The sequence below is a fragment of the Camelus bactrianus genome, chromosome 3, assembly GCF_048773025.1.
Source record: "Camelus bactrianus isolate YW-2024 breed Bactrian camel chromosome 3, ASM4877302v1, whole genome shotgun sequence".
NCBI classification, from domain to species: Eukaryota; Metazoa; Chordata; class Mammalia; order Artiodactyla; family Camelidae; genus Camelus; species Camelus bactrianus.
In genome coordinates this window covers 161,332,289-161,358,354 of record NC_133541.1, presented here as the reverse complement: position 1 = coordinate 161,358,354, position 26,066 = coordinate 161,332,289, and the positions used below count along the sequence as shown (strand labels likewise).

The 26,066-nt window shown below is 47.0% G+C and overlaps 1 long non-coding RNA gene across 33 annotated transcripts in view; it reads right to left on the bottom strand.

Annotated features, from left to right (window-relative positions):
• LOC141577225 (uncharacterized) overlaps nt 1-25,992 on the bottom strand; it is a 276,443-nt gene extending 250,451 nt beyond the window's left edge. For 15 of the 33 annotated variants that reach the window (XR_012506067.1, XR_012506043.1, XR_012506046.1 and 12 more), the window contains exons 1-5: nt 23,996-25,459; nt 23,576-23,688; nt 21,623-22,166; nt 14,157-14,316; nt 10,384-11,103 (exon numbers count right to left, since the gene is read on the bottom strand). This is a non-coding gene — a long non-coding RNA (uncharacterized LOC141577225). The other 18 variants (XR_012506062.1, XR_012506063.1, XR_012506060.1 and 15 more) reach the window with 17 other exon arrangements.
• Nucleotides 25,993-26,066: the final 74 nt, after the last annotated feature.

The following is a 26,066-nucleotide window of genomic DNA, read 5'->3' as shown; positions in this document are numbered from 1 at the left end:
TAAGTTGCAAGACAGCTCTCATTAGAAAGTAAGGAATGCAATATTCTGTATTCAATTACATACGTTATATGGGCCATTAAGCGATAGTGCATCTTGTCTAATGAAACCCCAAAATAAATTGTTAACGTCGATTTTCTCCATCTGACCCTTCTTTGCTAACTTTGGATATCAAAACCTCACTCCATACGGAAAGCTCAGATCTACGCTGCAGCAGGTTACATCCCGTGGAAGAAAGCCTATCAAGGGAGAACTGGAGAGTTTCCCTTCAGAAGCTGCTAAGTCTGGTTTTGCACCTGTAATTCATTTGCAACCACGTCAGCGTCAAAGGAGTAAGACCTTACCTCTGTGGGGCGAAAATCACTGCGGTGCTTCTGAACCATTAAAGAACACTGAGCTTTGTGAAACAGTCCTGAGGCACTTAAATCGTACTTTTTGTGAAAGGCTCCAAAACTGACCCAATTCACCAATCCAGGTACAACAGGGAGGTACCGGAATTAGTAGTTAGAACATGCCCTTGAAGACTGACAAGGCCCTGCTTGAATCCTGCTACAGCATTGACTAGCCGCTAAAAGGACCAATCCCTTAACCCCTCTGAGAAGGCTTCCCAATCTGCAAAAGGGGGCTGCCACCGCCCACCTGGGAGACATGGATGTGAATGCAACACGCAAGTAGTGCGGCCGACTGGTACCTGACACGAGGCCTGGCTAGTTTCCCTCCGCTGCCCTTCTCCCCCTTTAAACTTGCATTGTTCCCCCTGGTAAGGGTCAAGCCCCCGGACTTGACTGCCCGATTCTTCTATGTATCCCCGGATACATGCCTTACCTTTAGGAGGCCAGAAAAAGAACTATCTCCTCCAACGTCACTATCAATGTTCTTAAGAGTCTGGGTTTTTTTAACTCTATTTTGCAGGGAGACTATTCCAGAACTGTCCAACCACCATTTTCCACTTTGGCTCCTCTCCCAGCGCCCGTCCCTTCTCACCTCAAATCTTCTGTCTGCTGGCCTTTTGTTCGTGGGAAAGAGAGTCCGCTAGGGTGGAGACTCCCTAGGCCTCTGTCCCTCCCTCACAGGTGAGTGTGACTACCTTCTCCCCACTCCCCACTCCGACTCCAGCTTCCGAGGAGGTTCCCCTCCCGAACCATGCAGCCTCTGCATCATCCCAAGACGCGCACGCGTGTCCACAACCCTCCCTTCAGATTTCTTCCTGGGTGGCCCTGCCCACCCCCAGGACCCATAAGGATAAATGCCATTGTTCTGAAAATCCCAAACGCCACTGACTGACACACCAAAGCTGCATGGTCTGGGCTTTCCTTCAACCCAGGCACAGCCCTGCCCCGCCTCAGCCTCAGTGTGCACCTCTCGAGATGAGCTCATCCACCTGCACGGCTGTGAACACCAGCTAAGAATGACGACTCCCAACGTGTATCTGTGGTCCGGCTCCTTCACCTGAGCCCCAGGGCCATAGACCCGAGTGCCTCTTTGAAGTCCTAACTTGGATGAAAAATGGAATCTTAAAAATGACTCATGTCCACCATTTACTTTAGAGTTCGATTCCTGGCAGGTACCTCCCAGGCTCCCGATTTTAGTAACAGACCCAGAACCCACCTAGGTGTTTGAGGTCACATTAAATTTCCCCAGTTCCTCCCCCCGGCCCTGCCCTGGAATCAGTCCTGTCATTTCTATCGCTAAGCCAGTCTCAAGTCTGGTTCTGCAAGGACCACGGATGGAACCCCACAAGCTCATAGCAAGGTACAGTGCTTCACAGTCCTCCGAAGAGAGCTCCCTGGAGGGGGAGGCATCCCCTGCCGCTGGTCACCTCAGAAGGCACTGGATTCTCACAAAGGAGGCCCAGGAGAAGGGACTCAAGGTTCTCCTGTGGTCTGAACTTTGAAGGTCCCGAGGTTTGGGGCAGTTCCGAATTAGCAGACACACCTGCCAGTGAGCAGATGAGGATGGGGGAACCCAGGCAAGGCTGTTCTCACTCCGACCCCTGGGCTATCGGGAGCCACGGGAAAGGCCTGTGTCCAAGGCACAGCCCAGCCTTCACAGATCCCAGCCTGCATTTTCCAACCCAGATAGCCTAGACCCCTACTTGCTACTCTTACTTCTGTTCTGTTCCCCCCCAGAATGTGATGGACTCTTTCAGAATGTCTGGCATGTCTCAAGCGAGACCAAGTCAGTGAAGGATGAAGTGTCCACAATTTGACCAGGGCATGAAAGGAGAAACAAGGTCTCATGGCCAGCATGACGGTGGTGGCCAAACCCTTTCCCCGGGTGAGATGAACCAGGGTGTGGGTGAGAATGCAAGGTCACTTCACGGCTGACTGGGGTGTTGGAGACTCACTACCGCAAACTAACGACACGGCCGTCAGTGGTGGACGTCAGCTGCAACAGACACGGAGTCAGCTATTTACTACCAACATGGGTTAATAGTAAAGGCTGGTACAGGGAGGCCTGCATGGCTGCTGAGGCAAACCACAGACCCGGCTCTGAATGCCCACTGGCTGGAGCAGAGAGGAAGCTACGGTCCCCTTTAGCGGTCCCTGTGTCCACCAGATCCAAGTGAGCCAGCTACTTAGGAGAAGGCCATGTTGTTCTGATACTCAGAAAAACCAGCCTCGTAAAGGGAAAATAAGAGTGGCATGGAGTTTAGACCTGCTCCTGCCTCTCTATGAAGGCAAAGTATAGTAAATGGCACGGGGAAGGTGAATGCAAAAACAAAAAACAAAAAACATAAAACCGGTGACTGCTTCCTCCAACAGCATCCCCTGCAGCTGCTCATCTCCGAGCCTGCCACTTTCTCACCAGTGACCACCGGCCAGGAAGCTCCGTCACGCACGTCACACAGCGACAGCCCGGAACCGCGTGCTAAGCACGTTTGTGTGAAAGTCAGAATAAAGGAAGATGCTGCAGATTTTGACTTTCAAAGTTTAAATACTCCATGAAAAAATCCCTCAGCAGCCGCCTAATTCAATTCGCATCTCGCTTCTTCAAAACAATCAAACAAATTTAGTAAGGACGCATTTGTCACCAAATATAAGGAGGACCAAACTGGTTCCTCAAAGCAAAGATTTTAACAGGTATCAAACACCAGTGGGTGATGTGCTAACAAAGCAAAAATTCCAAAAATCTAGAAAATAAAAAGATGACTAGGATAATATACGGATCAAGGCAACTGTTAAGGTTTTTGCTTTTTAAAGCGATGGGGACAGCACGGAGGACAATCTGGCTATTTCCAATGCAGGGTGTGCGCAGTCCACTTTTCAGACGCAACAACATGCTCACAGGGCAGTACAAGATAGAAAGGGAAATAGGAAAAGGAAAAGAGGAACAGCGAAAATTAGAAACACATGAGAACAAAAATAACTGACAGCAATTACAAGAATTTACGTGAGTTTGGTGAAGACAGGGACGAGGGGACGGTGAGACCCACCCTCACCTATTGTTCCAGGGAAGGCAGGGGCCTAAGGCGAGGAGCGCTGCCGGGGGACCCCAACGTGGTCAGCGCCCCAAACCTAAACTTCACCTAGATGCGTGTAGACAGCTTTTGAGCTACAAAATGTGGTCACATTTCAAGCTGGACAATTTTACTCACTCCCACCAAGAGTAACAGGAGAGAATTAGGCTCTGTTCCTGCACGAAAGCATTGTTTAAAAAAGTAATGACTGTGGAATAGTAAAAGCAACAATGGAGTAAAAGTGACTGGAGGAGAGCGTACTTGACCCGAGCTCACTGGCCGCGTTATCTCACTGACGTTCAGATGCTGGCTGAGCCCTTACGGTACCAAAACAGACAGACCCACCAGGAGGGAGGTTTAATGCGCTGCTGTATTTTGATGCCGAGAGCCATGCCTGGTACACGAGGTTCTGGGTAAACAATGGTGACTGTGTCAACCACTATGGGCTAAGCACACAACCAGCTACTCCGCCAAATCCCAAGGACACACTTCAAAAGGCAAAGACAAGCTGGCATACTCTGGTGGGTCTGCAGACTCAGAGCAAAGCAGTTGCTGAGCAAACATGTCACCAGTGCCTCCTGTGACAAAAGAGGAGGCACTGGCCAGGGGGCTGAGGCAGGGCTCCAGGCTTCCACTGCTCACCCACCATTCTGTGCAGGGGTAGATGGTGGTCCCTGCTTACGTTGCACCGATGCACCTACATTGACTGACACCTGGGGACTGAGCAGGAGGTGACAGGTGACGGGAATGGAGCCAGCCTGGGAGTGGCACGGTGCTGGCAACTGTGCTCTCAGCTTTGCCCAGACCACTACATCTGCCAACTCATCTACAAGAAGCAGAAGGGGAGAAAGCCGTGTAGATCACAGGGCCCTGCGAGGACAAGTACAGGTCATCGCCACGACATGCCTCGCCCCTTCCTTAAGCCACAGAGGTATGTCCAGGGAGGAAGTGAAAATTCATCCAGAGCCCGCCAGGCACCACAAGCAGGTGGGACTCGGGTCCCCTGTGCCTGTCACTCACAGGACTGGTCTGGACTATCTTTTTATCAATTCTCTGGCATCTTCTCCTCCAACTTACCAAAAACCAGAAAGTAGAATCTGATTTTAGACTCACAGATAATCGCAGAACACCTCCTCCACAATGGGCCCGGCAGCACGTGCCAGGTCCTCCGACCGTCACCTGTGGGACCGCCATGAGCCCTCTCCAGAGTCAAGGCCCGAGGCCGTAGGCCGGGGGGACACAGATTCTCACAATCTCCCCAGCAAAGGGGGACCACCTCCCGGCAAAGACATTTCACCCTCTTTGCCCAAGGGACATCTCGATAGATACACAGGGAAACAGAGCAGAAGATGGGGGGGTAGGCAGCCCAGAAGAGCTCGTCTGAACTTCCAAGGCAAAGTGGGTCCGTTGACTTAATCACAGGGATAAAGTGAGGACGAATCTTTCCCTGCTGTGCCCCATACTCCGTGACACGCCTTTCCCTGCGTAAGGAGCTCATTTGGAAGCCCCTGGCAGTGTTTCTGTTGTCCTTAATTGGCATGGTGGTTGTCAGGCAGGGAGAGAGGGCCTGAGCCGTGCAGGTGCTGGACCTGGGAAGCAGGAGACACTGGCTCCACCCCCAGCTCAACCAGCGCCTCATTCTGCACCTCAGGATTCAGCGTGACATCTATAAGCAAAGGAATTAGACTGTCCCAGGAGAGGCTGTCCAACAGGAATGAAATGTGAGCCATGTAAAGAAAGTTTCCCAGTTGCCACATTTAAAGAGGTAACCCCCCCAAAAAAAACCCTAGAAACTGATTTTAAGAACATATCTTACTTATTCTACAGTATGTAAAATACTATCATTTTGACATGTAATCAATAAAGAAAGTAACAAGATAGTTTACATTCTTTTTACTAGACAAGTCTCAGCGTCTGATGTGCATTTGACCTAGAGCACATCTCAGCTCAGAGCAGCCTCCTCCCCAGCTCTCCTAGCATCAGTGGCTTTGGCTACTCTATTGGACAGCAACTCCAGGGGTCACACCAGGGGAATTGGCTGAAAAGCGGGAGTAAGTGTCCATAATAACCCTAAAAGAATCTCTCTGAAACAAAGGCGGATTCACTTTTAAACGTCTGAAAACCGGCGGGTTGCTCCTCCCTCACGCCTTGGCTACAAGACAGCCCTCCTCCTTGCTGATCCCTTTCTGGATGTAGGGAAGCAACCCTTCATATAGCCAGGGTGGCCGGGCATCCAGGTAGACTTTCCTGCTCTCTGTGTCCAGTCCCACGAAGTCCTCCTTCTCAAACAGGATGTAGAGCAGGAGGATCTTGTCCCCAGACTTGTCGGAAGAACTGTCCAGCCACTTGGACTTGATCATGATGAAGAGAGACTCAGTGAAGTCCTCGATCCTCTTCTCCATCACCCTGCATTCCTCGTAAATTGAAGGCTACGTCGGTGCGCGGCTGCTCGGCCACCTCCCCATGCAGCACAAAGACAAAGAGCCGAGAGTCATAAAGCGTGGTGCCATACACCTCTTCTGCACGTGGAGCTTCTCGAAGGTCTTGGCCAAGAGGCAGTCGGTAATGGTGACAAGGCCCACGACCTTGCGGTGGGTCTGGAAGTCGCTCCACCCATTCTCGGGCGCATAGTGTTGACTGTAGTGGATACAGGGTGCCCACTGCCAGCCGCACGGGCTGATCTGCCTCACCAAGGAGATTCGCTTATAGATGCACAACAAATTCTGCTCTGAGGTGATCCCCACGGGTTGGACCACCACGGGGAGAGTCTGGTGGTCCTCAGCACACTGCACGTAGTCAGGGATGTTCATGTTGCAGGCCCTGACGAGAGGGAAGAGGAGACCGAGGTACATACTGTGCTGCGGGCTGCGGGCCTCACTGGGTTGCGGTGACCTTGTGTGTACCATTCAGAAGGCAGGGGAAGCCCAAGCAAAGCCGGGGGTACAGTTTGTCCTCAGCGTCTGCACATGGCTACCGCAGCTCGGATCACATTACGCAGCTTTTGGTCTAGGCTTCCACCCTCTGCAGAAAAGGGTCATTTCTTGTTTTCTGTTTCCAAGCACCTAGCCATGCCCTGATGCAAAGTCAGTGCTCAAAGCTGCTGAATAAAAGAATGAATAAAGGAACTGCTTCCACACCCCTCAGCAGGATATAATGCAAAGAAACACAGTAGGATCAAAAGTCCTGGATTTCAGCTCCAATTTATTTGAACTCTTTAGCTGCAGAATACTTGATAAGAAAACTTGCTTTGGGGAGGAGAGTACAGTTCAGTGGTAGAGCACATGCTTAGCATGTATGAGGTCCTGGGTTGAATCCTCAGTACCTCATTTTAAAAAAAATGAAACAAATAAATTAACCTATTTACCCCCCTCAAAAAATATTTTTTGAATTCCAAATTCAAGAAAAAATAAACACCTTGCAATTGACACAACCTTGTAAACATGAGTATATTTCAATTAAAAAAAAAATCCTTGCCTTACAAGAATATATCTGGATTATGGAAGTTTACAAGTGTAAAATACCTAGGGTACCACCTGCATAAGAAGAAGGATCTGTACAAATTTACTACCCCTCATTTATGAGCTATATTTCCTTTGGGGGGTATATAACCTCTCAGAGCTAATTTTCTCAGATTAAAAAAAAGAAGGAAACATTACCGGATTCTCCATACTGCTGAAGAATCAGATAAACCTATGATAGCATCTGACCCACAGAGTTTACTCAATAAATGCTTGCTGAATGAATGAATAAACAAGCAAAGTGAATGCTGCTCCCTGCCACAGAGCATCATGATGGTACTGCCTGGAAATCCCAAGCCCACGTTTCACCTGACTCTACACTAACCATGGGTGACCTGGGCAGGCCTGTGTGCTCCTCTTAACCCCAGTTTAATCATGAATAGAAATGAGGGCAATAACACAAACCTCAAAGGGTTAGTGAGTCATTACTGAATTGTATCCCAACTTTGCAAGATGGAACCTTTAAAGAAACTTGGGCAAAAATTCCGTAGGCCCTCTCCATATTATCTCTTACAACTACATGGGAATCTACAATATATCTCAAAATAAAAAGTCTAATTTGTTAAAGAGGCTATTGAGGTTAAATGAGCTCACTGTCTCAAATAAGGAACACACAGTACAAATAGGTCAATGCCCAGCCCATGAGATACACTCAGTAAACATTCCCACTGAGCCCAGTGGTCCCTCCAACTTCAGAGCACGATGATGTGTCCTCATGGCCAGAGGCCCCTGCACCTGAAACTAACAAAGCTAATGGTCCCCACTTTCAAGAGCCCCTGCCACCGCCGTAGGTCTAATTTTGTACTTGTAATTTTTTTTCTTTTTATTAAATAGAAAAACGTAATTGCATAGCCTTCAGGTCACCAAAAGCTGACTACAGAGATCATGATGGCAGCCCTTCTTCGTGAAACAATAAAATGAAAAGCCATTTCCACAAGATCTCTGTGTAAATCTACTAGGGAACTTCATCCTGGACTGAGAGGAAGAGGACTGGGGAGGAGGGGGCAATCTGCGGCACACAGACCCATGGGCCACCTGTCCCACGATGGACTTTAGACCCAACACTCACCCTCAAGGAACTTCAAAATAGACACAGACAGAGTGCTGTGGACAAGATTTTTTTTCTTTTTAAAGAAATCCCTGATTCTCTCGCAGGTTTTGTTTCTACCGAGAAATAAATGTCTTATGTGTATAATGTTTCACAAAAGACTTAAACTATTATCACCCCAACTTGACGCATTAAGAAACTGAGGGAGAGAGGTTTATCACGTTGTGCAAGATTAGAGAGAGGCAAAAAAAAAAAAAATTAGAGAGAGGCCACGTCGGACACTGTATATAAACCCAAGCCCCTGTTCCAGTGCTCACACTAGAAAGTGGGATATACTGCCCCTTTACTGCCCTCTCCCTGCAATAAATGTCTGAAGAGTCTTTTCTGTGCCACCTGGAATCACAATCACTTCAATTTTCCACAAAGAGCTATGTCACTCCTTGGAGGATGTGTCAAAATCTACATGTTGAATGGGAGTAGAGATTTGTATTTTCTGTTTCTCAAAGGAAACATGGCTTAAAAGAAACTGAAAAGCACTTTTCTAGTCTAAGTCTTCATTGTGTAGAGAAGGAAACGGAGGCTCAGAAGAGATGAGGAAAGGGCCTTATTAACAAATATTGCCTCAGCGCAGCACCAAGCCAGCCTTGGGCACTTCTGGGGGAGGATCTGGAAGGCCCAGGAGAATGACTCTTAGAAAACGGAAAGAGAAGAAGCATACAAGGCCCCGTCTCTACACCACTATAACATGAAGTTCCACCAAATTACCCAGTATGGGTGCAGCCAACATTAAGGTGGGCTAAACAGGTTAAATAAGCCTGGAAGTTTCAACCATAGTGGAAATTCCAACATTTACTATGTTTTTTTCCCAGTTCAAGCATCAGCTCAGTGGGCACTCTGTACCAGGCACTACACGAGGCCTGGAGTTCTCCCAAATACACAACTCTTATATCACGTGTGCAAAACACACACATTCCCACCAGAAGGAAAATGCCCACAGATAAGGTGGAATTACTGAAACTGAAAGCAGCCAACCAGCATATATTACTAGCAAAAACGGTGCTGCTAGAAATAGACTCATGGACATAGAAAGCAAACTGTGGTTAGCAGGCAGGAAAAGGGGGATTAACAGATACACATTAATAAATATAAAATAAATGACAAGGACCTACTATATAGCACAGGGAACTATATTCAATTTCTTGTAATGAGTTGTACTAAAAATAATCTAAAACATATGTAGATACATATGCATATGTTTATAACTGAATCTCTGCTGTACATCTGAAACTAACATTCTAAATTGACTACACTTCAATAAAAAATAATTTTAAAAAATAAGTAAAAATAAAAGCAACGCCATTTAGAAAAAATAAAAGAATACTCTGATCCCCTTAGCTGTAGGTGCTGGAGAATTCTGGTTACAAACACCAAGTCCACTGGGTCACTCCAGCACTGGCTGTCACTCTTTCTGACCATCAGAGAGTCACTTGGCTTCAGTGAGTTTCTTTTCTCTTCTGTGAAAGGCTTCAGTTGCAACTAACGATGTATAGAATCTCATCATTCACAAACCCAACAATTAAAGAGGACTTCCCATGGGCCAGGCTCTGGAAATATGAAAATATAGGGTCCGAGATATATTCATGGGTAGAAGAAATTTATGCCATAAAGACATTAATTCTTCTTGCTTTGATAGACAGATTCAATACAATTCTGTTTAGATTTCCTACCAGAGTTTTTATGGGTAACAAGATAATTTATGGTCAGGAACAACCAAGAAACTTCTTTAGAACCAGCACTGGGAAGGGGTGGATAGGTCATTCATTTCCACTGGTCTTTCTGAAGTGATGAAAACGTTCTGGAATATTAATTGTTGCACCACTGTGAATATGCTAAAGCTGCTGAATTGTAGCATTTAAGTGGGTGGACTTCATGGTGTGTGAACAATATCACAAAAAAGATGTTAAATGAAAAAATATTTCTTGACAATTATTTTTCCCTCTATACAACTAGTCTGTCCCACAATTTAAGAAGAACGAAAAAACCAAAACAAACCAAATTTTGCCAGGAGCTCTTTAGGACTGCAATGTCCCTGAGTCTCCAAAGCCTCTGGTGGTGCTGTTCCTGTTAACACACCCTAGCTGGGCTGGGCTAGTTAGGGACTGTAACTATCTTTTTAAGATCGAAGGTCACACGTTTCACCCTGGGAGAGGGAAGGATGGAGGATGTCACAGCCTCATGCCTTCAGCTCATTTTTAACTGAAACAAGCCTTGCTTTCAACACTGTAATCCCTCTCACTATAAAAACAGTGACATCATCAAGCATCGCCAACAAAACACGTGAAAGTGTTCAAGGTACTTACCTGGGGCAGAAACACTAAGGGAGGAGAAGGAAGCTCGCTCAGCACTGACGCTCCCTTTTCCCGACTCCACCAGGAGAAGCTGGGGTTCACAGCCGGAGGCTCTCAGCCCGGGGAGCAACGCCCACACCACTGAGCTGGTCCCAAGGGAGCGGGAAAGGGAGAGGAGGGCAGCCCCGTGGTCGCGGGGCAGGGAAAGCGGTGGTGGGGGACGCGGGCTGTATCCCCGCTCGGAGGCCAGCCCCAGCCCCAGCCGCCCGCCCCCGTCCGTGTCCGCAGAACCCGCCCGCCAGGGACATAGCCCGCCCAGGGGCGGGGACCGGCCGGCGGCCGAGGTGAGGCAGCCCGGGAGGAGAGTACTCGCAGGCGGGAGAGGGGAAGGGGACGCCAGCCGCGGACTGAGGGAAGCCCGGCTGGGGCGAGAGGCGGCAGGTGCACACCTGGCCCTGGAGAGCTGTGGCCGGGGCGCCGGGGCAGGAGCTAAAGTCCAACCGGGCGAAAGAGCTGAGAAGCCTTTGGGGCCAATCCCCGGCTCCTAGGTGCAGCTTCCAACCCTCGGTCCAGCTGGCACCGACTACACATGCGCAGGAGGGCCAGCGATCCTCTCTGGGTTCTGCGAGAGAAGGTGGGGAAGCGAGGGACGGAGAAGATGGGAGGAGGAGGGGAGAAGGGGAAAAGTGGAGGGAGAGAAATGGACAGGAGGAGCAGAGAGAAGGCAGGGATCTGGAGTGTGGAGGAGAGTATCAGAGATGGAGAGAGATAGTTTTAACTCTGTGGGCATCCTGAAGGAGGCAGCAGTCCTGCCTCTGCACACTTCTCTAACCCTTCAAGGCCCGCAGCACATATTTTACCTACCTGGACCAGCCCTCCACCCAAGGCCTCTGCAGGACCCCTACGGGGATCACACCCGTTGCCCCCAAGCGGAGTTGGGTTTCCTTTTGGTCTGGGAACCAAGCACCCGCAGGTGTTGTCGCTCAGAACTACCTTGGAAAGAGTACATATTCCCGTTTTACACGCTGGGACACAGGCAGGCAAGATCTCTGCTTTACCTCCACTGTCCCAGGTGTTGTACTGGCGGGGAGCGGGAGGTACAAGGTCAGATCCCAAAAGGAGCATACTGCCTGAGTTTTGGTGCATAGTCCCCATCCTTCCTGAGTAAACCACACCCCACCCTCGGGGAACCATCAAGGGTACACAGTATGTCCCTGGGTGTGGGATAGCTGCCCTCAATTCCAGTGCCCAGCTTGCTAGGAAGATAGGAGTGTTACTGAGTCTAAATTCATTCTCCTTAGTGCAGGACAGGCCAGTAAGTTGGGAGACCAGGTGTTGGGGCATGGAATAGCAAATTTCTGAAGACCTAGATGGCAAACTAATGTCCTGGAAAACCATCTCCCCAAGTCAGAATTCAGGCTCCTTTCCTACGAGCTTGGTTTTTGCAATCTTCTTCATGTAGTAATTTTTTCTTGTTAGAATCCTTTCTTCTTGCAGCTATCTGCCTGGGTCAGATCCCTGTAAACCTCCAACAAAACAAACGTTATTTTCTATTATGTTACTTGTTATCTTTATATGAATGGAAAAGTGTTAAATATCCTTAAAGGTCAGAGCATTCAAAATAGGCTCTCCTGTATATTTTAGGCCCTAGGCAACATTGTTTTACAAGCAAGATGAAGCCTTGGAGACAGAGCACAGGGTTAAGTCAAAGGAACAGATTTATTATGGAGTCAGATTTGTTCTTTTCTATTACCAGGGCAGAAGACACTTGAGGATTTAAATCCCTTTAAGTTAAAAATAAGTAATACTTTAAAGGAATTTACATACATAGGTCGGAATGTGCATAGCATATCTGCAAAACACACAAAGGATTGTAAACAGTGGCATCTCCAGGGAGGGCTGAAAGAAGAGAGGATGAGGGAAAACTTCTTTCACTTGTGTATTTTTGTGCTCTGTTTGAAATTTTTTAACCACATGCATGTATTTCTTTTTCAGTTAAAAAAAATGTGTAATGGAGCAAAGGAGTAGCAAGCTCAGCAAATACAGCAGCCATGGAATCACTGAGCCATCACTTTTGATTTCGGCCAGGAAGCATTTATTGACTCTCTCCTATATGCCCAGTGCTGTTTTAAGACTTCTTTTATTTTTTTTCATAAAATAATAAAGTGCTATTCCTCACCCCTGCCCATGGCTGGTGGAAAACCAACTGAGTTTTTATTGAGTTGTTTTCCAATAAGTAGAGATCAGTTATAAACAGAACACAACTTCAGGGCAAAAAAGGCGGAGTGGTTTTCCAGCAGGCCAGATAGCTATGAAGGGTTTTCAACAGAGGCACACAGAGGCTCAGAGAGAAAGCCTCCAGGACCCTACGAAAAGCTGCCCAAACTGCCTTCTCCATGGCACTACTGAAATAGGAAAGAAAAAATCTGACTCCATATTAGATCTGTTCCTTTGACTTTAACCCTGTGCCCTGTTTCCTAGGCTTAGTCTTGTTGGTTCTGCACCTTTTGTAAAACAATGTTGCCTAGAGCCTGAAATATACAGGAGACCCTATTCTCAAGGCTCTGACTTTGAAGGATATTAACACTTTTCTATTCACATAAAGATAACAAGTTACAGAATAGAAAACAACATTTGTTTGTTGGAGGTTTACACGGATGTGACCCAGGTGAAGAGCTGCAAGAACAAAGGATTCTAACAACAAAGAATTCATACACCAAGTTTGCAACAACCAAGCATTCCCACTTCCCACTTTTAATATAAGAAGAGCCTGAAATCTGACTTGGGGTGATGGTTCCCCAGGACATTATTCTACCATTTCTCAGCTGGCTTTCCAAATTAAAGTCGCTGTTTCTTGCCCCCAAAACCTGGTCTCCTGATTTATTGGCCTGTAATGCACGAGCAGAACAAGCCTGGACTCGGAAACACAGACATTGAAAGTACCCATTTGGTATATTAAATGACCTGCTTCTACTCATCTTCCTGACGTTTTATTCTCTTGACCACTCCTGCTGTGTTTATGAAAAACCTGTCATGTGGACACATTTCCACCTCTAGCCACTACCCTTCCAGGTAAGAACTGATGCCAAGAAGGCAATGGAAGTTGCTAGAAGGTATTACCTGGACAAAATAGAGCAGAAGTGGGTTCTGGCTGATGTTCAGGAGCAGGCTGGAACACCTGACAAGATGTTATAAGTACGGATAGACAGCTGGGCACCAAAGGAGAAGCTTCTAAACTTCCATGAGGGACTTGTTGGATAGGAAGGAAAAGTCCCAGACTATAGCTCGGATCCCACCACGAGCTTCCTGGGCGAGTCTGGGCAAGTAATTTAAAATCTCTAGGCCCGTGCTGTCCAACATGGGAGCCACCAGCAACATGCAGGATTATGAAGTTATTCTGTAGCCAGACAGAATTATAAAAAGACATTTTATTGCAAAGGCCCAGCAGGTATAATATTTAAAAACGTTATTGGTTATCTTGACCTAACGAGATATTTTTGTATGTGTAGGTTTCTGTGGTTTGTAAGGCCTGTCACTAATGATTCCGTTACAGTGAAGTATTTTGAAATTATAAGTTACTGGACACAGTACCCTCATATCACAGTTGAAAAAAACTGATCCACATAAGCAAGGTGATCTGACTTATTAGTTATGAGCAGGGGCTCTGGGGCCAGCCTGCCTGAGTATAAATTCTCACTCTGCCTCCAGGGGGTTCTGTGTGAATCTTGGACAAATTATTGTTGTTTTTGTTGTCATTGTTATTATTTGTGCCTCTTTTTCCTTACCTTTTAAGTAGCGAGGAATATGTAGACTCTATCTCCTACTGTGTTGGCAGGATTAAATGAGTAAACGTCTGTGCTGCCCACTTCCCTGGGTTTCAGCATTCTCCAGGCAATCAGTGCCAAACTCAGAGGCATTCTCCACTGTCTTCGTCAGTCTGGGATGCTGTAACAAATTACCGTGGGTCGGGTGGCTTAAACAACCAGCATATTCCTTATGGTTTGGAGGCTGAGACTTTCAAGGTCAATGTATCCTTGAGAGGATTGCCAGCTCGAAGATGGCTGTCTTCCCAATATCTTCATATCCCAGAGAGCAGAGAGAAGCAAGCACTCTGGGGGCTTGTATAAGAACACTAATCCCATTCATGAGGGCTCTACTCTCATGACCTCATTTTATTCTACAAATCACCCCCAAAGGCCCCACCTCCCAATACCATCACCCTGGGAGATGGGGTTTCGACATATGGATTTTGAGGGGATGCAAACATTCAGTCCACACATCGGCTAAGTCTCCCAAACATGCAGTCATCAAACCTGTAGCTAATTTCAAAGTAATATTTATGTCTCTCTGCCCATTTCCATTCCTACATCCACTATCACTGAAGCCCTGTTACATTTTATTCCTTATTTTTCTGGTAGAGATTTAATTGATTCCTCTAACTCCAATGCTCCCCTCGCTCCAGTCTGCTTAACAGCCCTGCCAGGTAGGTCTTCCTTAAAACACCTTCCCACTTCACCTGGTTGATTTTTAGTTGTAAATGTCAGAATCCTCTCCACACCCCATCCTATACCTTTAATCCGTTACACTACGGCTCACTATGTTATTTTCCTCTTACCAATGTAAGAAATTTCCATAAGCTTAAGAGCTTAAACCAGCACAGATTTATCAGCTTATGGCTGTGGAGGTCAGAGATCCAACACAGTTCTCATTGGGCTAAATTCAAGGTAGCAGCAGGGTTCCTTCCTTCTAGAGGGTCTAGAAGAGAATGTTTCCTTGTTGTTGTTGTTTTTTTTTTTCCAGTTTCCAGAGGTAACCCACCTTCCTTAGCTTGTGCCCCACGACTTCCTCCATTTTCATGGTCAGCAGCCTTTCTGAACATTGCTCTATGGCTACACCTCCCTCTGAATTTAAACTCAGCTGGGAAATGTCCTCCATTTTAAGGACCCCTGTGAATACATTCGGCCCACCTGGACAATCCAGGCTACTCACCTCATCTCAGGATCCCCTTGTCCCATCCAATTCAGGCATTATGGATGTGGCTGCGACACTCACCTGTGTAACATTTCCTCTCATGAGCATTTTATGGTTCAAGGCACATATGAATGACTTTTTGTTTTTCTTCCTTAGCCTTTCTACATTCAGTATGTCTGGTGAGATTATATGAATCCTTTTTATTTGTCCCCCTGCACTAATCTTTAATAATGTACCATGGGTTTAAAATGCTAACTGATAGACAATTTAGAAGACAGAAATCCTCTAAGATTTTTGTCCTAAAATATCTGTCATGCATTTTGCCATGTACAGTAACATGTCACAGGTGGCTACCCTGTGGCCGGGGAGGGACATGATTCTGCCATCACACTCCCCTCATTCTCACCAATGTGCTGATCACCTAACCAAGGACCTATGCTCCCCGCTTCACTCACTTCCTCCTCCTTTCCACTGACTACCCTGTTCCCATCGCTTCCTTCATTCAGCACATCAGGATTTCATGACCACATCCTTCTCTAAATGGAATGGGTATCTTGAATCTAATGTCTGACAACTCTTCTTACTGTATATGCACACACTGACCTGCACATAACCCCGTCCAGCTATTTATTTTCCTAGAATCTCCCAGAGGAATCAGTTCCATGATGATGGTGATGATGATGATGATACTGACAATGATGACAGGGACCTCTCAAGGATTCTGATAAAGAGGGAATCAATAAAGGGAGGGAATCATTGCAAAATTGCCCCAGAGACAGGCTTAAATGTAAATAACTGCTATAGTGTTTAATGAAATTGACTAATATTTAACTATTTTTAAAACTTTATATCACTGAATTTAAAATTTTAACGGGAATTCTCATTCACCAGTAACCAAGATTCAACTCTAGGACCAAAGTCTAAGGATTTCAATCTTCTAACAAATTGTCCACTAGCCTTTTAAACACGTGATCCTTTTAAAAAGGTTAGTGCTGGGCTGAAAACAAGCAGGATTCTTATAATCTCACCAGACACAGTGAATGTGGAAAGACTAAGGAAGAAAAACAAAAAGCCATTCATAACATCTTGAACTTCACGTTGCTCACAGGAGAAAATGTTAGCCAAGGTGAGCGTCACATCAACATGACGCCTGAGTGGGATGGGGAAGCTGATCTTCCTCATCAGACATTTATCCTGATTTGTTAGATGCCAACACAGTTTCCTCATTGGATTTGCTTCTAACAAGTATGGAAGAATTTACGTTCTACCAAAAGCAGTCTAAACATTTTCCCCTGCTGTCAGGTCTCTGGACTGAATGTCCCCACAAGAAGGACATGAATATGTTTCATAGGGAATTCTTCCTGAGAAGCAACAGGATTTTCGAGGGAAGAACTGCAGGCCCCCCATGGAGGGCTGGAGGAGTGCTAGAGGGGGCACTGGAAAAAGAGCAGGAGTGAGTTCAGATACTACCGCTCAGGTTGCCAAAGACAGCTTTGCTATCTCTGAGGATATGACATTCTCCCAAAAGTTCCGTGAGTGAAGGTACCTGTGAACACTAAGCAGGTTGTTAAGAAACAGCAGCACATAATTTGCGTCACAGCTCAATTACAGTATGTTTTGATATTTGGAAAATAATTAGCCCATTTTCCTTTGAAACTGCAGCAGTAGCAATAGAAATAAAAAAGGCTGAGCCGTCTTGGAGACAACAATCAATTAACAATTCTAAATCTGCAGGATTCCTTGACGATATGCAAGCAATGAGCTAGATGTGTGCTGCAGATACCTCTTACTGCAGGGCTCACTCCTGCAAAGCATAGAACTAGTTTTCTCAGCAGACAGAGGGAACCAAGTCAAGATTCCAAATCTTGAGAGATTTACTATATGGCAGGAAAGATCACACAAGTACATCCAGCCAAATATGAATAAATGTAATCAAATATTATCAAATGTGATTGGAGCACAGATGAAACAGGAATTCCTTTCACCTGGGATCTAGAGAGACTTCTTCAGAAAATGTGGCTTTGTAGATGGCCAAAGACATGGGTGGAAATTTGGCAGAACAGGATGTAAGGAATTTTAAAACTGATTCTAAAATTCATAAAAAATTCAAAGGATCCCAAATATCCAAAACAATTTTGAACAAGAAAAACAAAGTTGGAAGACTTGCACTATCTGATTTTCAGCCTTTTTTTTTTTTTTTTAAACTACAGTAATCAGAAAGTATGGTGTTGGTGTAAAACAGGAAAATAGAATAATGGAGCAGAATAGAATGTTCAGAACTAAACCAACACTTATATAGACAATTGATTCTCAAAAAGGATGCAGTGGAGAAAGGATCTTTTCAACAAGTAGTGCTGGAAGTATTAGATAGTGATATGCAAAAAAAAAAAAAAAATGAACTTTGATCCACACCTCACAAAATATACAAAAATTAAGTCACAATGGATCATAGATCTTAATAGGAAATCTAAAAGTATAAAACAGCTAGGAGAAAAAGCATAGGCTTAAGTTTTATGACCTTGGGTTTGGCAAATATTTCTTTGCTATGACACCAAAAGTATAATCTATTTTAAAAAGAAACTGATAGAGTGAACTTTATCAAAATGAAGACTCTTCAAAGCTGTTCTAAACACTGCTAATGAAATGAAAAGACAAGCCATAGACAGAAGCTATTTGCAGATCATATATCTGATAAAGGTCTCTCTTTGTATCTGATCCAGAATAAAGAGGTCTCAAAACTCAATAATAATGCAAACACCTGAATGAATGAATGAGGCCAGAAAACACACTTCAGTAAAGATATCCAGATGGATATTAAGCATATGAAAAGATGCTGATTAAAGATGCCATTAGTCATTAGAGAAATGCTTTTAAAAACCACAGTGAGATAGTAGTACACATACATACAAGAATGAATACGATTAGAAAGACCGACCTTACAAAGTGCTGGTAAGGAAGTAGAGCAACCAGAGCTGATACACACCACAAGGAATTTGCAATAGTACAACCATTTTGGAAAAGTCTTTAACAGTTTCTTTAAAAAAGGTAAATACCTATCTACCATATAACCCAGATATTCCTCATCTGGTGCTTTAGAAAAGAAAAGCATATGTCCATATAAAGACTTGTAACCAAATATTCACTGCAATTTTATTTATAATAGCTCAAGTTGTAAATAACCCATGCATCCATCAAGAAGTAAATGGAGAAACAAATGATGGTCTATCCAAACACTGCTCACAACAAACTCTTCAGTAAAAACTCAGCACTAAACAATACTCTGCTATAAGAAAAATAAGCTATTAATACAGCAACACAGATGACTCTCAAAATAATTACACTGAATGAAAGAAGTCAGACAACATAGAGTAGATACTGCATTAATCCATTCATACAAGGATCTTGAAAATGCAGACCAATATGTTGTGATGGAAAGCAGATCAATGGTTTCCAGGGGAAGAGATGGGGAGGGAGGGAGGGACAACAAATGGCAGGAGAGAAGCTTTGTGGGTGATGGGTATGTTCACTCTCTTGAATGTGGTCATGGTTTCTTGGGGATATACTTATGTCAAAACGTATTAGCTGTACACTTTATACGTGTGAAAATTACTTTGCCAGGTATACCTCAAAGCTGTTTTAAGAAAAAAGGCAATTCAGTCCTGATCCACCTCAGCGCCTGATTGGAGCGACATGATCAGTCCCTCACCCTGTTTGCCTAACAGGAAGGTAGAAAACCTCTCACGGAAAATAACATATGGATTTTTCATTTGCAATGTCTGCCATGTAATAAAGAATTTCAAGACATGCAACATGTCAAGACTATATAACGGATAATATGAGAATAAGAAACATTAGACAAAGGATGCAAACCCCCAGGTGATGTAGGCATCAGAGTTACCAATAAAGGCTATAAAATACTTTTAATATATTCAAGAAAATAAGGAAATTATGGGAGAATAGACAACAGGGTAAAGACTTTCACCAGAGAAATATACTGGAATGTATTTTTAAGAGAAATCAAACAGATACTCTAGAACTGAAGCTTTCAGCTCTGGAAACAGGTAAACAGAGCTAATTAGGATCCCTTTTAAGTAAAACTTTCAGTAATGCCGGGTAAAATACAACAACAAATGTAACACAGAGCTAACTATGGAAAGAGAAGTTCCCAGGTGACAATACAAAGAGGACACTTAAAGCCCAGAGTGGTAATCTTGTGAGCTGATGCCACCACACCCTGGAGGGAAGGGGTTTTAATCTGCACATAAATAGAGATACAATGTCCATTTAGGAAAAAGGGTCCATACCAGATGTAGAAGACTCTTCCTTTATATCTATATAGTCAGAGACAGAGATGTAAAGTGGCAGCAGAGGTCACAGTGACACAGGGCCCTGGGCCAAGGAGTGTGAACACCTCTGCAAGCTGGGAAAGGTAGGAGGACGAATCCCTCCCTAGAGCCTCGGTGTGGAATGTAGCCTTGGCCACACGTTGGTTTTAGCCCACTGACAATGACTTTGCACTTCTGCACAATAGAACAGTGAGATGATGAATGTGTATTGCTTTAAGCCACTGAGTCTGTGGTCCTTTGTTACAACAGCAAAAGGAAAGAAACTCAGGAACCAACATGAACATGAACCCCAAGCTGCCTGCTGTGCTGGCAAGAAGTTCATTGTCTCTGAACCTGGGGGAGTCTCCTGTCTTCTGGCAGCATCCACAAACTACCTCATGCTAACTTGACAGCTTGCAGAGGGTTCAATCTTAACCCTGCACAGTTCTTGATATTTAGTTAATAAAAATGATGGTGTCATCATGGGTAATTTTCCATCTTTTAAATACCCTTCAGTCTTCTAATAAAGCTACCTCAAATTGAGAGACAGTGTAAATAGTTTTCAAACTTCATAATAAATAACTGTGGTTTTATTTGGTTACTTAAATTATGAGTAATAATATTCACATTAGTAAAAGTTATTAAATTCAACATTGTTTAATGAAAATATCATTTCTTTTTGCATGAACATGTATTAACTACAATAAATATTCCATGCTTTGTTCTACGATTTACTGTTAGAGCCTTAAAGTATAATATTTTCCTCAAAAGATATTATGGCAAAGGGATTTCTTTTGGTGGAACAGTTCCTACGTCAAATCTGGTGCATGGCTCAGGCCACTGGGAACCTAGAGATGATAGATATTAGGAGGCATTATAAACACAAAATGATTTTTAAAGGAATTAAACAACTGGATGTGTGAAAACAAAGAATCTGAGAATATTCTAGTGAAATAAATGTATTTTTCAGCTTAAGCAAGACACTGGGTGAATAAATCTAAAATGAAAAAACCACCCAGAGATCAGCAGTGAGTCATGCATGCAGTGTGACTGATCAAAACCAAGTTGTTTCCAAACCAGTGTGCAGGCTTGATGCCTTCATGAATCAAGTCTGTGTGGCACCAGGCCATCTCGAATACATGTTGATGAGGTATTTATAAGCCCTTCACCATCCCAGCACAAAGCCCACACATGAGCCACAAGACCATCACCTACACATCTGCAAAAGACACAGCATGGTGAATAGCACTTTTCTTGTTCAGTAGCCGGTGGCAGGGCACTGTGAGCAGACAGAGATACAGGGACACAGAGACACAGAGGCACTTCCCCTCACTCAGCTGATAACCTTCCGTGCATTCCTGGGGACAGGATTGTCATAAAATGCACCATGGATTGATCCTCCTACTAGGAAAGGAACGGTAAGTCTGTCCTCAGGTTGGAGCAAGGGTGGCCGGAGGATCTCAGAAGAGCTGTTTCAGCACAACCAATAGAAATGTCTGCCACCGTGACCACGAGAGACAGGTCTCCTGCCATCCCGGTAGGCACTTGGGCTCCTGACAAAAGCTGGGCTCAGTAAAGGCTTGAGTAGAAGGCACAGACCTGAGGGATGCCCCAGCAAGAGACAGGAGGTAGGGCCTGGTTTATACTGCTCTGGGTGTATCCCAGCCTCATCCGAATACGAAATCAGAAATTTGCAAAACAGCAGAGCTGGGATGGATCATCTACTCCAGACTCCTCACCTTACAGTTTAAAGGGTGGCAGCCCTGGGAGGCAAAGCAACGTGCTAAAGGCAGAGCGTGGAAGTGGCAGCGCCAGATGAAAAGCACCACGGCAACCCCCGTTCAAGGCCGCTGACACTGAGGACGGGGCCAAGGTTTCCAACGAGGAGAATGAGACAGTGTAAATACTTTGTTCCCCCCAAAACCCCAAATGTTTACAAAGGCACAAAAACTCACCTTAACTAGCTCTCTTCTGAGGGGGCTCTCTTCTGTCTCCGTCTTTCTGTCTGTCTCCATTTCTCTCTCTCAGACACAAACACATACAATTTTGTGAAAGGGGACTTCCTGCCATACAAAGACAGACTTCACATCTTCAGAGAAACACTTGACAAAGCACATTTCCAATTCAAGTCTTTGTGTGAGGTCTGGGCAACTGGCTTATTTTCTAGAACAATAGGTGGTTCCAAAATCAGGAGATCATCTTCCCCAAAGGAAGAGTTCTGGTCCGTGTTGATGAAGCTGGGGGTGTCACATTTCATGAGCCCGTTCGGCTCCTCCTCTGGCCACCTGCTGCATCTGATGGCTTCCTGGAGCCGAACATCACTGTCAAGGGCTATGGTTGGGATACCAGCTTTGGCCTTGTCCAAGCGGTCCACTTCATTGACGTAGCAGTGAAAGAGGGACCTAGATTCGTCATTGTGCTGCCAGAGAACCCCTTGGGCACCAGCGGTCTTCCAAAGTCCGACACAAAGCTGTTCAGTCTGAATCTCTTTTCGGGAGACTCCGCATTGCAATAAAGAAAACCAAAACAAAAGATCGCTCACACTCTAGATCGGTGACCTGAAGACTTATAGTTTTTGATATCTGCTGAGAGCAAATCCCTGCACAGAGCATGCTGACAAGCACTGGAAGTGAGAGACATCACTTTCGAACACATACAATTACACCCAAGGCAAAAGTCTCGTGAGGGCCCTTGGACCATCCTGAAAAGACATCGCTCCCTGAGAATCCTCAATACTGGTGCATCGCACACCAGTGTTTCTCAGTGGGACACTCAGATCATCTTCATCAGAATTAGTTAAAGTGCTTCTTAAAATGCAGAATTCTGGGGTGCACATCCTCAGAGTCTCCAGAATTAGGGACCGGCAGTCTGTATTTTCATAGCCACCAAGATCACTAAACATGCTCAGGTTTAGCACCGCGGTCTACATCGGGTCACCTGAGCATCGACAATGCTGTCTCATGGGGTGGGGGGGGGTGCCATGTGTGTCAGTGTGCTGTCCTACCCACGTGTCTCCCCTGATTCTCAGAACTGACAGTGCAGTCCCATTGGGCAAGAAATACCACCATTTCACAATGCATACGCAGGGCGCCTGACTGACAGATACAATCAGTGCTAGGAAAGGGGACAAAACTCAGGTTCCTCATCGCTTGTTTCACTTACTGTGGGACAAATGATCAATTCAAGGGTAATAAATCCGTGTATGAGTGAATAACATGACTCTCGTTAGTCCCACGAGTGCCTGGAAGAGCGAGCCTGGGCACACTGAGAATCATAACAGCCCATCTACTTAATTGTCATCCTCCCCAGATTTATGTAAAGGTTACTTCCACCCAGGCCGTGACCCCTGAAGGGCAAGAATCATGTCTGAACACACTCTCAAATCCAGAACAGAACCTGACAACAATTAGGCTCTGGGGTCTGTGTTTAGCGAGTGTGGAATCTCAGTGATGCCAGCTCTTAGACCTTGCCTTCCCATCCCACCCCTCACGATATGGCCCTTATGACCAGCTCTCCCGGGGCTGGGGCCACGGAACCCATTTACAGGACTGGAAGAATCTGATCATGTAAACCATCCCCCAGATTATCATCAAGAGTCACCTGCATTTCAGGGATCAGTAATCCCAGAAGCTTTGCAGTTCAGGCAGGTGAGGGATTTTTATATCAGCTCTGTCTTCTACTGTGACTGCCTGGGTGACATCAGACAAGGAATTCTCAAAAGCCTGAGCTTTTCCTTTCAGGAATAATCTAAATAACAAATCTCATTGACCACTCAACAAGTGTGATGTGAAGATCAATGATTTACACAGGAGTACAACATTCACTAGGTCATGGATTTAGAATCAGAGAAAAATCATTTGAGAAAGATTGACAGAATGTAGCTTTAATGCAAATTTAAGTATTCTTACCTTTCAGTAAATCATCTTCTTCCCCAACTTATCAGTTCACCCAAGTTTAAAAGATGTTTGAGAACAGGGATGGGTGTGCCAGCAATCTGGGACGCAATAACCTAAAATGTCACCTAGGAAAAAGAGGGGAGTAACACATTTTTAAAAAGCATGGTGAGGATGGCGGGGCCATCCCCCAACTCCAGACTAAGAAGCTCTAAGTAATAGATTTCCTGCCTGCCTGGGGCATCAGCTGATGTGAAAACCCACCCAGAAACCTCACTGTCCAGCAGCTCCTCCGTAACACAGGCTACACTTTCTCAGAATTAAGAATTGGGGCCAGTAACCACTTCGCTGAAGAATAAAGACAAAGAAGAAGAAGAGAGTTCTGCCCCTCCCCAGGGGAGAGCCCAGACCTTGGGCTGCATGCACTGAGCCTACCTCCCAGGAGAAGGATAAACTGGAGAAGGGCGTCCTGCGAAACTGGGACAGCAAATGTTGAGATGGGAACAAATTGACCGGCTGGCCAGGGACAGCCCCCTCCGTCGCTGCCTTGGCGGCTGCCTCCGCCCCCTCAGCACATCCTGCCCACTTCCGGTGGTTAAGCTGTCAGGGAAACAGTGCTTTGCGACCTGGGGCAACAGAGGCTGCCCCCAGGCCAAGCTGCGGGGGAAATGGGATCTAAACCACCAGCTCCCAAGCGGCAAGCTCCATACCCCCGCCAACAACCCGCCGCCCCCGCAGCCTACAGCACCCCCGGGGCAATATGTCCTGGAGAAGGGTGACCCGGGAATGAGGGGCAGCAGAGGCCACCCCCACGTCAGGCCTCCAGAGAGATGGGAGCTTATCCTCCAGCCCGCCAGGGGCAGACCCCCCTCCTCTCCAACCCCTGATGTCACCGCGCCCACCTCCCAGGAGCAACCTGACCGGGTGTGGGGTTTCAGGCTAATCTTGGGCGGGAGAGGCCGTCCCCAGGCCAGGTCAGGGGAGAGGAGAAGAAGTGGCCCCATTAGGCGGGGCAGCCGGCCGTCGCAGCTGCCTCTGCCCCTCGACAGCATCGCGCCCGCCTCCCAGGAGCAAGCTGACCTGGAGACGGGCATCCGGCTTCTTGGGCAGCAGAGTACACCCCCAGGTTTGGCCGTGGGGAAGAGGAGAGCAAATTGACAGGCTCCGCCCTGCAGGTCCTCTACCCCTGCCATCGCCTCCCCCACACTTTAAAGGCACTTCCCAGGGCGCCCCTCCCCCAGCAGGCTAAATGGGACAGGTGTGTCTGGTGATCTGAGGCAGGAGAGGCCACTCCCACACCAGGCAATCGGGGAGACGGGAGCCAATCCACCAGCTCCCCAAGGCAGCCCCCTACCCCCACAGCAGCCACCGCTCCTGCCCCCTGACCTCACGGTGGTCGCCTCTAGGGAGCAGGCTGACCTGGAGATGGACGTCCGGCGAACTAGGGACAACAGGGACCTCCCCCAGGGCAAACCACGGGGAGAAATGGGAGCAAATGGACCGGCTCCATGGGAAAACCTGCCGCTGCTGCCACCACCCCCAACGTAACACGCCCGCCTCCTGGGGCCAGGCTGACTAGGATACACGTGTCTCTTAACCCAGGGCAAGAGACACCGCCCCCAGGACAAGCCGCGGGGAAGATGGGAGCAAATGTGTCCGCTCCCCCGCTGCAGGCCCCCGACCCCCGCCACCCGTGCACCCTGACTACCCTGCCTCCCTCCCCCAGCAGGCAAAGTGGGAAGGGGTTGTCCCGGGACCTGGCGCAGCAGAGGCCGCCTGCAGGCCACACGGCACAGACATGGGAGCTAATCCTCAAGCTCCCCCGGGGCAGCCTCCCTATCCCCGCAGCCACCACCTTCCCAGCCCCCTGACTGCACCGCACCCATCTCCCAGGAGCAAGCTCACCTGGAGTCGGACCTCAGGCAAATCTCTGGCGGCAGAGGTCGCCCCCAGGCCAGGCCGCGGGGGAGAGAAGAAATGGAGCAGCTCCCTGGAACGGACCACAATCCCCAGCCGCCGCCGCCGCCGCCGCCTCCCAGGACCAAGCTCACCTGGAGACCGGCGTCCCGCCTCTACGGCAGCAGAAGCCGCCCCTGGCTCCGCCGCGGGGGAGAGCGGAGCGAATTGACCGGCTTCCGTGCTGCAGCCCCCCTATCCCCGTGGGCCCTGCACCTTAACCACACCGCCTCCACTCCCCACTCAGCTTGCGGAGTGGGACAGGTGTGTGCAGCGACCTGGGGCAGCAGAGGCCGCTCCCAGGCCCGGCAGCCGGGAGAAGGCAGCTATTGCATCAGTTCGCCAGGGGCAGACCCGCTCCGCCCCCTTGCCGCTGCCACCGCCCCCTGACCTAACCGCCCCACCACCCAGGAGCACGCTTACCTGGAGTCCAACATCTGGCGAATCTCCGGCGGCCAACACCCCCCCAGGCCAGGCTGCAGGGAAGAGAAGAAATCGACCGGCTTGCCCGGGCAGCCTCCCACCCACCGCCGCCGCCGCCGCCGCCGCC